Source organism: Delphinus delphis, chromosome 13, assembly GCF_949987515.2.
Source record: "Delphinus delphis chromosome 13, mDelDel1.2, whole genome shotgun sequence".
Lineage (NCBI taxonomy): Eukaryota > Metazoa > Chordata > Mammalia > Artiodactyla > Delphinidae > Delphinus > Delphinus delphis.
Window position 1 is genome coordinate 25,806,285 of NC_082695.1, and position 13,778 is coordinate 25,820,062.

Consider the following 13,778-nt stretch of genomic DNA (forward strand, 5'->3'; position numbering starts at 1 on the left):
GCAGCACCCCTGTAAGTCCAGGGTGACAATGACATGGGTAGGGAGCAGCCCAGGCAAGAAAGGAACTCAACTGGGGATGAACACCCCCCACCAAAGAACTAAGCACTCAAATCATCAAGTTAGAAAAGAACAAAGAGGGACTTCCCTGGTGGCGCAGTGGTTAAGAATCTGCCTGCCAGTGCAGGGGACACGGGTTCGAGCCCAGATCCGGTAAGATGACACCTGCCACGGAGCAACTAAGCCCATGTGCCACAACTACTGAGCCCACGCACCACAACTACTGAACCTGCGTGCCTACAGCCCATACTCCTCAACGAGAAGCCACCACAATAAGAAGCCTGCGTACTGCAACAAAGAGCAGCCCCCCGCTCACCGCAACTAGAGAAAGCCCACATGCAGCAACGAAGACCCAATGCAGCCAAAAACAAATAAAATAAATAAATTTAAAAAAAGCAAAGAGCAAACAAATACCAAGGAAAACAAAAGACAAAACATAAAAGCAGAAATTACCATAAAAGCAAAAATTAGCAAATCAGAACACAGAAAAAAGAATGAAATTTCTACTTCTTGATACATGAAGTCAGTATAACCATCTATCAAAATCCACTAAACAGGGCTTCCCTAGTGGCACAGTGGTTGAGAGTCCGCCTGCCAATGCAGGGGACACGGGTTCGTGCCTTGGTCCGGGAAGATCCCACATGCCGTGGAGCAGCTGGGCCCGTGAGCCACGGCCGCTGAGCCTGCGCGTCCGGAGCCTGTGCTCCGCAACGGGAGAGGCCACAGCAGTGAGAGGCCCACGTACCGCAAAAAAAAAAAAAAAAAAAAAAAAATCCACTAAACACAGAAAACACAATCCAATCTCACATATGACCACAGATGCAAGCACACTAAAGACTAGGAAATTTAATACACTGGAACATTTAAAAACAGTCCATTGTAATGAAGGGGGAATTAATCCAGAAAGCAATGAGGGGCTTAATTAACAGGCCACTTTGAAAACCCACACCACAAAACCTAATTGACAGTAATATGGCCTTTAATGAAATCCACTCATTCCTGATTAAAAGAGAAAAATTTAGGGTGTAACATCAGCAAAATGGCAAAGCAGGCAGCTCCAAACTCCCATCCTTCCATAGAAACAAACAAACAAAATACTGCAGAAACCGTCAGAACCAACGTTGTCAGAACTCTGGAAAACAGTCAAAGGTTTACAGCAACCTTTGGCTGTGAATGCAGAATCAAGAAAAAGGCAACTAAAACACAGTAGGAAAGCTTTGTGTCGACTTTACTTGCCCTTAGCCTGGCCGCTCCCTGGCTGGGAGACAGGCATCTTGAAGATGGGTGAATGATGGCCACCTCTGACTACCACGTGGGACCCAGGCCCTCCATTCCAGAGAAGCAGAGCAGACCTTAGTCACAAATTACTGTCTGTCTGTTCTAACCAGTCCAGGGCTACCCGGAGGGCTGACACAGGTGCTCTGTTTTGCCTCGCTCAGAACCCACAGAGCATGGGAAAAGCACAGGAACTGCTCAAGAAGACTGTAGGGGACTTCCCTGATGGTCCAGTGGTTAAGACTCAGCACTCCAAATGCAGGGGGTCCAGGTTCGATCCCTGGTCAGGGAACTAGATCCCGCACGCTGCAACTAAAGATCCTGTATGCTGCAACAAAGATCCCATGTGCTACAACTAAGACCCGGAGCAGCCAAATAAATAAATAAATAAAAGACTGTAAGGCCATGAAAAACTCACAGCTGCCTACAGCAAAGGATGGCAGGTGAGACACAACAGATTGCATAAAGCCAAGGAGGTAAAGCCACAGAGAAACCCAGGGATATCAGGGCATTCAGAAGCACCCAGGTACACTGCAGAGCTGAGAAAGTCACACATATGCCTAGGACAGGATACACGCTAAGAAAAGAACTGAGAAGATCTGAAGCTTTCACCACCAGCTAACCATAGGCTCAAGGAAAGCAGGAAGTGAAGAAGGCAGAAATGTAACTGGCCTGGCTACATGTTCAAGAAGTACCCTAGCACAGAACCAATCTGCAAAGACTGAGAGAATTTTTTTAAGCTCCTGGCATTCAAGGAAATTTCAGTCAAAACACTGGTGGAACACAAGAGAAGCCTTTAACACTCAAGAACAGCAAATCCTGCAGGGAGGGGGAGAATCTGATTTACGCATTATAATATTCAAATGTCCAATTTTCAACAGCAACAACAAAATCACAAAGCATACAAAGAAACAGAAAAGTATGGCCCGTTTAAAGGATAAAAAAAAAAAACTGACAAAAACTATTTCTGAATAAGCCCAGACATTAGACTTACCAGACAAAGAATTAAAATCAACTGTCTTAAAAATGCTCAAAAAGGGAATTCCCTGGCAGTCCAGTGATTGGAACTCGGCACTTTCACTGCCATGGGCCCGGATTTGATCCCTGGTTGGGGAACTAAGATCCTGCAAGCTGTGTGGCCAAAAAAACCAAAAAAACCCCCAAAAAACAGTGCTCAAAGAGGTAAAAAAAATCATAGGCAAAAAACTAAACAAAACCAGGGACTTCCTTGGTGGTCCAGTGATAAAGAATCTGCCTTCCAATGCAGGGGATGTGGGTTCGATCCCTGGTTGGGGAACTAAGATCCCACATGCTGTGGGGCAACTAAGCCCGCACACAACTCCTGAGCCCACAAGCCTCAACTAGAGAGCCTGAGTGCTGCAAACTACAGAGCCCATGCACTACAACTAGAGAAGAGAAAACCCACACACCACAACTAGAGAGAAGCCCACTTACCACAACGAAGAGCCAGCACGCCACAACTAAGACCCGACACAGCCAAAAAAAAAAAAAAACAAAAAAACTGAACAAAGCCAGGAAAATAATGTCTAAACAAAATGAGAACACCAATAAAGACACAGAAATTATAGAAAGGGACTCAACAAAAATTCTGGAGAATAATACAATAACTGAAATGAAAAACTCACTAGAGCAATTCAGTAGTAGACTTGAGCAAGCAAAAGGAGTCAGCAAACTTGAAGTTAGGATAATTGAAATTATCCCATCTAAGGAGCAGAAAAATGAAGAAAAGTGAACAGAGCATAGGGACATATGGGACATCACCTAGCACACCAACACACATATTATGGGGGCCCACAAACGGATAAGGAGTAAAGGGGCAGAAAGAATATTTAAAAAAATAATGACCCCAAACATTCAAAATTCCATAAAAGATATGAATCTACACATCCAAGAAGCTCAATGAACTGCAAGCAGGATCAACTCAGAGAGATCATACCAAGATAGTCAAATCATCAAAGGACAAAGAGATAATCTTGAAAGCAGCAAGAGAAGTAACTTGAAAGCAGCAACAATTGATTTCTAACCAGAATGGAGGCCAGAAGGCAGTGGGAGGACACATTCAAGGTGCTAAAAGGAAAAGACTGTCAGCAAAAACTATCCTTCAAAAATGAAGGCGAGGGCTTCCCTGGTGGCGCAGTGGTTGAGAGTCCGCCTGCCGATGCAGGGGACACAGGTTCATGCCCCGGTCCTGGAAGATCCCACATGCCGCGGAGCGGCTAGGCCCGTGAGCCATGGCCACTGAGCCTGCGCGTCTGGAGTCTGTGCTCCGCAACGGGAGAGGCCACAATAGTGAGAGGCCCGCGTACCACAAAAAAAAAAAAAAAAATGAAGGCGAGGGACTTCCCTGGCAGTGCAGTGGTAGAATCCGCCTGTCAATGCAGGGGACACATGTTTGAGTCCTGGTCTGGGAATATCCCACATGCCTCAGAGCAACTAAGCCTGTATGCCACAACTACTGAGCCTGTGCTCTAGAGTCCGCGAGCCACAACTACTGAGCCCATGTGCCACAACTACTAAAGCCTGTGCACCTAGAGCCCTGCTCCACAAGAGAAGCCACCACAATGAGGAGCCCTAGCACCACAACGAGGAGTAGCCCCCACTCAATGCAACTAGAGAAAGCCCATGTGGAGCATCGAAGACCCAATGCAGCCAAAAATAAGTAAATAAATAAATAATTTTAAAAAAGAAAGAAGAAGAAGAAGGTGAGGGAGTTCCCTGGTGGTATAGTGGTTAAGACTCCACACTCCCACTGCAGGGGGAGCGGGTTCGAGCCCTGGTCAAGGAACTAAGATCCCAAATGCTGTGTGGCATGGTCAGAAAAAATTTAAAAATAAAAAAATTTTAAAAAATGAAGGCAAAATTAAGATATTCCCAGATAAAAAAATCTAAAAGAGAAAGAGGGAATGAATTCATCACTAGTAGATGTTCTGTAAAGGAAATACAAAAGGGAGTCTTCAGGCTAAACAAAAAGATACTAGACAGTAACTTGAAGCCATAAAAAGAAATAAAGAAAAATGGTTAAGAAACTATACAAGATAATATAAAACCCAACATTATTGGTTATTATACTTTGGGTTTGTAACTTCTCTTTGCGACAGTAACAATATGAGGGGTTGGGTAATGGAAATATATGGGACCAGAGTGTTTGTAACTACTGAAATTAAGTTGGTATTATTCAAACTAGGTTGTTAAAAGATTAAGATGTTAATTGTAATCCCCAAGGTAACCTCTAAGAAAATAACTAACAGGCATACAGAAAAGAAAAGAAGAATGGAATCAAAATAATATGCTACAAAAAAATCAACTAAATACCCAAAAAAGGCAATAATGGAAGAATTTAGGAACAAAATGCATACATGACATCCAGAAAACAAATAGATAACAGAAGCAAATACTTTCTTGTCAGCAATTACTTGAAATGTGAATGGAATAAACTCTCCACTTAAAAGATGGAAATTGCCAGAATGGATAAGAAAACACAATCCACCCATATGCTGCCTATAAGAGATTCACTTTACATACAAAGACACAAAGAGGTTAGAAGTAAATGACGGAAAAAGTACAAGACACAAAGGACATTATATATTGGTAAAAGGTTCAATCCATCAAGAAGATATGACAATTATACACCTATACGCAACTAACAAATTATGAACCAAAACATATGAAGCAAAAATTGATGGCACTGAAGGGAGAAATATGTTATAAAATAATAGTTGGAGATTTCAATACCCCACTTTCAATAACAGAACAAGACAGAAGATCAACAAATATCTTTCTGACCACTATGGAATACAACTAGAAATCAATAATGGAAGGAAAGCTGGAAAACTCACAAGTATGAGGAAATTAAACACAAACAACCAATTGGTCAAAAAGGAAATCACATGGGAAATTAGAAAATACCTTGAGATGATAAACACAAGACATCAAAACTTAAGGATGCAGCAAAAGTAGTGCCCAGAGAAAAATTTACAGCTGTAAATGCCTACAACAAAAAAAGAAGGATCTCAAATCAATAATCTAACTGAATACCTTAAAAAATGAGAAGAGAACAAACTGAACCCAAAACCAGAAGAAAGAAGTAAGTAATAACAATTACAGAGGAGATAAACAGTGCAGGAAAAAAATAGAGAAAAAAAAATCAATGAAAACAAGTTGGTTCTTTGAAGAGATCAACAGAAGTGACAAACTTTTAGCTAGACTAAGGAAAAAAGAGAGGAAATCCATATTACTAAAATCAGAAATGAAAGTGGGAACATTACATTTATTATAGAAATAGAAAGGGATTACAAGAGAATACTATGAACAGTTGTACACCAAAAAATTGGATAACCTAGATGAAATGGACAAATTCACAGAAACACACAACCTACCAAAACTGAATTGAGAAAAAATCTAAATAGACCTATAAGTAGTAAAGAAACTGAATCAGTAATCCAGTAATCAAAATCCTCTCAACAAAGTAAAGTTCTGAACTGGATGGCTTTTCTTGGTGAATGCTACCAAACATTAAAAAAATTAACACCAATCATTCTTGAACTCTTCCAAAAAATTGAAGAGGTGGGAACACCTTCTAACTCATTCTACAAGTCTAGCATAACCCTGATATCAGAGTCAAAGACACTATTAGAAAAGTATATGAATTTTGATGCAAAAATCCTCAACAAAATACTAACAAACTGAAATTCAGCAGCATATTAAAAGGATCGTACACCATGACCAAGTAGGATTTATCCCAGGTATGCAAGGATAGTTCAATATACAAAAATCAATCAATCAACACACCATGTGTGTGCAGAATAGAAAAGAATAGAATGAAGGAGGAAAAAAGATCATCTCAATTGATGCAGAAAAATATCTGACAAAACCTAATACACTTTTGTGATGAAACACTCAATAAACTAGGAATAGAAAGAAATTTCAACATGAAAAAAGCCTACAGCCAACATGAAAAACCTACAGCCAACGTCACACTGAATGGTGAAAGTCTGAAAGCTTTTCTCCTAAAATTAGTAACAAGACAAGGATGTCAACATTTTTTATTTTTTGGCTGCACTACACAGCTTGCGGGATCTTAGCTCCCCAACCAAGGATCAAACTTGGACCCCGGTAGTGAAAGCCCCGAGTCCTAATCACTGGACTGCCACCAGGGAATTCCCAAGGATGCCCACTTTTTTTTTTTGGCTGCATCAGGTCTTAGTTCTGGCACGCGGGATCTTTTGTTGCAGCGCGTGGGCTCTTTAGTTTGTAGCACGCAGGCTCTCTAGTCGAGGTGCATGTGCTCAGTAGTTGTGGCACGCAGGCTTAGCTGCCCCGCAGCATGTGGGATCTTAGCTCCCCGACCAGGGATGGAACCTGCGTCCCCTGCATTGGAAGGCAGATTCTTTACCACTGGACCACCAGGGAAGTCCCAAGGATGCCTACTTTTGCCACTTATAGTCAATACAATATTTGGTAGTTCTAGCCAGGGCAATCAGGCAAGAAAAAGAAATAAAAGGCATCCAAATTGGAAAGGGAGAAACAAAACTACCTCTATTCAGAGATGAACTGATCTCATACATAGAAAACTAAAGATTATTCGTACACAAACTGTTAGAAAAAATGAATTTAGCAACGTTCCTGGATACAAAATCAACACGCCAATATCAGTTACATTTCTGTACACTAACAGTGAACAACAATGAATCCGAAAAGGAAATAAAGGAAACAATTCCACTTACAGTAACACTGAAAAGAGTAAAATATCTAGGAATAAATTTAACCGAGGTGGCTGTTACAGACTGAATGTCTGTGTCCCCTCCGAATTCTTATATTGAAGCCCTAACCCCAGTGTGGCTAGAGAGTAAGGAAGTAATTAAGGTTAAATGATGTCACAGGGTAGAGTCCTGATCTGACAGCATTAGTATCCTAAAAAGAAGAGAGCTCCCAGGACTCCCCTGGTGGTCCAGTGGTTAAGACTCCATGCTTTCACTGCTGAGGGGACAGGTTCAATCCCTGGTCGGGGGACTAAGATCTTGCAGGCTGCGTGGTGCGGCCAAAATAAAAAAAAGAGAGCACCCTTGCTCTCTCTCCCCGTGCACTGAGAAAAGGCCACATGAGGACACAACAAGAAGGCTATGGAAGAGTCCTCATCAGAAACCAACCGAATTTTTTAAATGTTTGGTAGAATTCACCAAGAAAAGTCATCCAATTCAGAACTTTACTTTGTTGGGAGGTTTTTGATCATTGATTACTGCCAGACCTTGACCTGGGACTTCTGGCCTCCAGAACTGTGAGAAAACTGAATTCTGTTGTTTCAAGTGACCCAGGCTATGATTTTGTTTCGGTTTTGTTTTTTCATCCTGAGCTGAAAAATACAGAGGTGTAAAAGTTGTACACCAAAAATTACAAAACACTGCTGAAAGAAGTTAAAGAAAACCTAAATAAATGGAAAGACATCTTGGGTTCCTGGACTGCAAGTCTTGCTTTTGTAAAGATGACAATACTACCCAAAGTGATCTAAAGATTCAATATAATCTCTTTCAAAACCTCAATAATTTTTTTTTTCAAATGGAAAAACCCATCCTAAGATTCATATGGGATCTCAAGGTGTTACTGAACCAAACTTAGGTCTGTTTGCCCATACTCAGTAAAACCAATCTACTGACACTGAGTTGTGGTGAAGGAAAGTGCAGGGTGCCAAGCAAGGAGTCCAGGGCAGCTAGTGCTCAAAATACCCGAACTCCCCAATGGGTTTCAGGAAAGCATTTTTAAAGGTCAGGTGAGGGAGGGAAGTCCCAGGGTATGTAATCAGCTTGTGCACAATTCTGATTGGTTGATGGTGAGGTAACAGGGTAGTGTCACAGGGGTTAACATTATCAATCCTTAGGCACCAGTAGGTCTGGGAGCTACCTACTCATGGTCATCAAGTAGTTAATTTCTTCCATTTGGTGGTGGTTTTAGCAACTGTAAAACAACTCAAGAAATGTGCATCAGATACTTTTATCTACATACTTCAGGGAGGAGCTAAAGGAGAGGATATGGGGGAGGGGTCTGCTCCGGGAAGGCCCCATAGGGTCCTGCCCAGTTACACAGGGCCCCTGAATAGTCAAAACAATCTTGAAAAAGATCACAGTTGGAGAACTCACATTTCCTGATTTCAAACACTTACTACAAAGCTACAGTAATCAAAACAGTGTGGTACTGGCATAAGGACAGACATTCAGACCAGCAGAACAGAACTGAGGGACATCCCTGGTGGCGCAGTGGATAAGACTCCATGTTCCCAATGCAGGGGACCCGGGTTTGACCCCTGGTCAGGGAACTAGATACCACATGCATGCCGCAACTAAAGAGCCCGTGAGCCACAACTAAGGAGCCCTGGAGCCGCAACTAAGAAGCCCACCTGCCTCAACTAAGACCCAGTGCAACCAAATAAATAATATAAAAAGGAACAGAATTGAGAGTCCAGAATTAAACCCTCACATATATGTTCTATTATTTTTTTTATTTTTACTGGCGTATAGTTGACTTACAATGTTGTGTTAGTTTCTGCTGTACAGCAAAGTGAATCAGTTATATGTATAGCCACTCTTTTTTAGATTCTTTCCCCATACAGGCCATTACAGAGTACTGAGTAGAGTTCCCTGTGCTACACTGTAGGTCCTTATTAGTTTTCTAACTCTATTAATTTTTGACAAGGATGCCAGAATCACTCAATGGGAAAAAGCAGTCTTTTCGACAAATGGTCCTGGGAAAATTGTACATCTACATGCAACAGAATGAAGTTGGACCCTTACCCTATACCATTTAAAAAAACTCAAAATGGAACAAAGAGCTAAGTTCAAGAGTTAACACTAAAAATTCTCAGAAGAAAAACATAGGGCAAAACCTGCATGACCTTGGATTTGGCAATGGTTTCTCAAATATGACACTGAAAGCACAGGCAACAATAGAAAAAATAGGTAAAATGGACTTCATGAATATTAAAAACTTTGTGCATCAAAGGACACAGTCAAGAGAGTAAAAAGACAACCGAGTGGGAGAAAATATCTGCAAATTATATATCTAGTAAGGGTTTAATATGTAGAATATATAACGAACTCCTTTAACTCAAAGACAAAGAGACAAAAAACCCAACTCAGAATGTGTATAGCAGCTTTATTCAGAACTGCCAAAATCTGGAAGCAATCAAAATGTCCTTCAGGAGGTGAATGGATAAACAAACTGTGTACATTGAGACAACAGAATATTATTTGGTGCTAAAAAGAAATGAGCTATCAAAACACAACGAAATCTTAATTGCACATTACTAAACGAAAGAAGCCAATCTGAAAAGCTGCTGTATGATTCCAACCATACGACAGTCTTGAACGTCCAAACTATGAAGACAGTTAAAAAAAAAAAATCAGTACTTGCCAGGAGGGGGGAAGGATTGAACAGACAGAGCACATAGGATCTGAGGCAGTGAAACTACTCTATATGATACTCTAATGGTGGATACATGTCATTATACATTGTTCAAACTCACAGGATGTACAACACCAAGAGTGACTCCAATGTAAACTGTGCCCTTTAGGTGATTATGGTGTGCCAACATAGGTTCATCAGTTATAACAAATGCCCGGCTCTGGTGGGGGATGTTGATAATGGGGGAGACTATGTGGGGGAGGGGGGAAGGGGTATACCTGAAATATCTGTCCTTCCTCTTAGTTTTGCTGCAAACCTAACACTGCTCTTAAAAAAAAAGTCTTTAATGCAGGGTACACGGGTTCGAGCCCTCCAAGAAGATCCCACATGCCGCAGAGCAACTAAGCCCATGCGCCACAACTACTGAGCCTGTGCTCTAGAGCCTGCGAGCCACAACTACTGAGGCTGTGTGCCACAACCACTGAAGCCCACGCGCCTAGAGCCTATGCTCCACAACAAAGAGAAGCCACCACAATGAGAAGCTCACGCACTGCAATGAAGAGTAGCCCCCACTCTCCATAACTAGAGAAAGCCCGCGAGCAGCAATGAAGACCCAATGCAGCCAAAAATAAATACATAAATAAAATGTTTTTAAAAGGAGGGGGGGGTTAAAGAACTTTAGACATTCCCCCAAAGATATACAAATGGCCAATAAAAACGTGAAACAAACAAAAAAAAAAAAGTGAAACAATGCTCAACATCCTTAATCATGAGGAAAATGCAAATCGAAACCACCATTGAGATTCCAATTCACATCTACTAGAATGGTTATAACTTTAAAAAAAAAAAGGAAAATAATTGTTGGTGAGGATGTGGAAAAACTGGAATCCTTGTGCACTGCTGGTGGGAATGTAAGATGGTGCAGCCACTGCGGAAATCAGTCTGGCAGTTCCTCAAAGAGTTAAACACAGAGTTACCATGTGATTCAGCCAATTCCACTTCTACATATTACCCCGAAAAACTGAAGATGGGACTCAGGCAGATACCTGCATATCAGGGGTTAAGACTTCACACTCCCACTGCAGGGTGCATGGGTTCGATCCCTGAACAGGAAACTAAGATCCTGCATGCTGCAAGGCGAGGCCAAAAAAAAAAAAAAAAAGGTGGTGTAGACATATAAAAGAAAATTATTTATCCATAAAAACGATGTTCTGATACATGGTATGATGTACATGAACCTTGAAAAAAATTATGCTGAGTGAAATAAGCCAGATAAAAAAGGACAATTTTTTTTTTTTTTTTTTGTGGTACGCGGGCCTCTCACTGTTGTGGCCACCCCGTTGCGGCTCCAGACGCACAGGCTCAGCGGCCATGGCTCATGGGCCTAGCCGCTCCGCGGCACGTGGGATCTTCCCGGACCAGGGCACGAACCCATGTCCCCTGCATCGGCAGGCGGACTCTCAACCACTGCGCCACCAGGGAAGCCCAGGACAAACTTTATATGATTCATTTATGTGAAATATCTACAATAAGCAAATTCATTGACATAGAGAGTAGATTAGGGAGTACTAGGGGTTGGGGGGTAGGAGAGCAGAGTGTTATTACTTCATGGCTACAGAATTTCTGTTTGAGTGATAAGTTTTGGAAATACAGTGATGATGGCTGCAAAACATTTTGACTGTAATTAATGCCACTGAATTGTACACTTAAAAAGTTCTGTAATGGCAAATTTTACGTCACATACATTTTACCACAATAAAAAGAACTGATGAAGCAAAATTTTTAAATTTTTTAAAAGAGAAACTTTAAAATTAGGAATTTTGAATAAACAAAATTTAAAAGAAAACACTAAGCTGAAAATTATTTGTCCCAGACACAAAGGATTAATACACAGAATTCCTGCAATTTGACAAACATACTAAAACCTTATTAGATAATAGACTGTAAAGACATAAACAGTCAATAAATAAGTAAAAAAACCTTCAACTGCAAAAACAAAATTTTAAATACAAATTACTATGGTCCGAATGTTTGTGTCCCTCCAAATTCCTATGTCAAAACCTACCGCCCTGGACTTCCCTGGTGGCACAGTGGCTAAGAGTCCGCCTGCTAATGCAGGGGACACGGGTTCAAGCCCTGGTCAGGGAAGATCCCACATGCCACAAAGCAGCTAAGCCCGTGAGCCACAAATACTGAAGCCAGCACAGCTAGGGCCCGTGCTCCACAACAAGAGAAGGCACCACAACGAGAAGCCCACGCACCACAACAAAGAGTAGCCCCCACTCACCACAAACAGAGAAAGCCTGCGTGCAGCAACGAAGACCCAACACAGCCAGAAAAACAAAAACAAAAACCTACCCCCCCCAAGGTGATGGTGTGGGGAGGTGGGGCCTCTGGGAGGGGATTAGACCACCAGGGCAGAGCCCTCACGAATGGGACTGGTGGTGCCCCTTCTGCCATGCGAGCAACAGCCTGTGACTCGTGAGAAGAAGGTCCTCACCCAACTAGCACTGATCTCAGACCTACAGCTCCCAGGACTGTGAGAAATAAATTTCTGTTGCTTATAAGCTCAGCTATCTAGTATTTTGTTATACAACAGCCCAAATGGGACAAAGACACATATCAAGCTGAGAACTTTTGCACCTATCAAACTGACAAGAATTTCTTCCTGCGTGTTGTTTCATGGACCCTCTGTTAGGGCAAACAGCGTTCCAGAGAGCCCCCGAGTGAGACTAAGCATTTAACATGTGCACTTACTGAACTTTTACAACAGCCAGAAGGGAAGCGCTCCTTTTAGAGGTGAGGATGCTGGGACTAACTGTGTAGCTGGCCCAAGATCACCACCCCTCCCGTCAGGGGCAGGGCTGGGGCTCTCCCCTTGGGCAGCGGTCCCGCACAGCCTGGGTGCTGAAGCACGTGACACTCAGAACCCCCTTTAAAAATGCTCAGCAACCTCCACAACAGCCAAGGACACGTGTGGGCACTTGTGGGCACTTGTGCAGACAGTACCTGTAGGAGTATAAACTAGCACAATCTTTCTGGAAAGTAATTTGACAACATATATAGCCCTAAAGATGGTTTTTCCTTAAATATAGTACAACCCTGATCCTAATGGAATATGTAATACAGAATACTGTATCTTAAGATCAGAATCTAAAATAAAAATGACTATATTGTACACCTATAACTTATAAAACATGGGCTATAGGATAGTTACTAAAACTTATGTTCATGAAGAGTTTCAGGGCAATGACCAAATAATGATAAAATTCTGACATCAGCAACTGGCCCATTAAAGGGGGTGTGAGCACCCGGTTAGGGGTGGACACGCCCACTGGGAGAGAAGCCTCAAGAAGGTTCACCACTAGGCCCCTGTTCCTGAAGGGCATGTGCCAAAAACTCACTAAACTGAATTTCTTCATAATGGGATTATGGGATTCTTTTCTTCCTTAGACCTTACATCTGAATTTTAAATGGAGAAATCTTATATAAAAACAAGTGTTTAGGGCTTCCCTGGTGGCGCAGTGGTTGAGAGTCTGCCTGCCGATGCAGGGGACACGGGTTCGTGTCCCGGTCTCGGAAGATCCCACATGCCGCAGAGCGGCTAGGCCCGTGAGCCATGGCCGCTGAGCCTGCACGTCCAGAGCCTGCGCTCCGCAACGGGAGAGGCCACAACAGTGACAGGCCCGCGTACCCCCAAAAAAACACAAAAAAACCAAGTGTTTAAAGGGAATCAACCTGAACTGCCATGGTAACGATGAAGTGCCCCCGCCATCGCCCCCTGAGGTCTGGGCCTGCCCTCTCTCTGAACTGCAACCAGGGTGGATTTGCCAGGTGGCTTCCCCAGGACCAGCAAGTACCCTGCTGTAAAGGCCCACTTCCCCGGGGGCCACATCTTTATCAGCCTGGCCCTGCTTTTCACTCCAGCTGGATGGATCCCAGGTGAGTTTGGGGAGAAGACCCCTTGCTGACCCAGCCCCTACAGAGCAGGAAGACCCGAGGCCCAGGTGTGGGGTACTAGTGGGGACCTTGGA

At 42.6% G+C, this 13,778-nt stretch overlaps 1 protein-coding gene and 1 non-coding gene across 4 annotated transcripts in view; one reads left to right on the forward strand and one right to left on the reverse strand.

Annotated features, from left to right (window-relative positions):
- The window catches only part of UBE2L3 (ubiquitin conjugating enzyme E2 L3), a 44,567-nt gene that overhangs the window by 15,144 nt on the left and 15,645 nt on the right, over positions 1-13,778 (reverse strand). The gene's annotated exons all lie outside the window — the stretch shown is intronic.
- TRNAW-CCA (transfer RNA tryptophan (anticodon CCA)) lies at positions 1,552-1,624 on the forward strand. Its single transcript has one exon. It is a non-coding gene; the product is annotated as a tRNA-Trp (tRNA).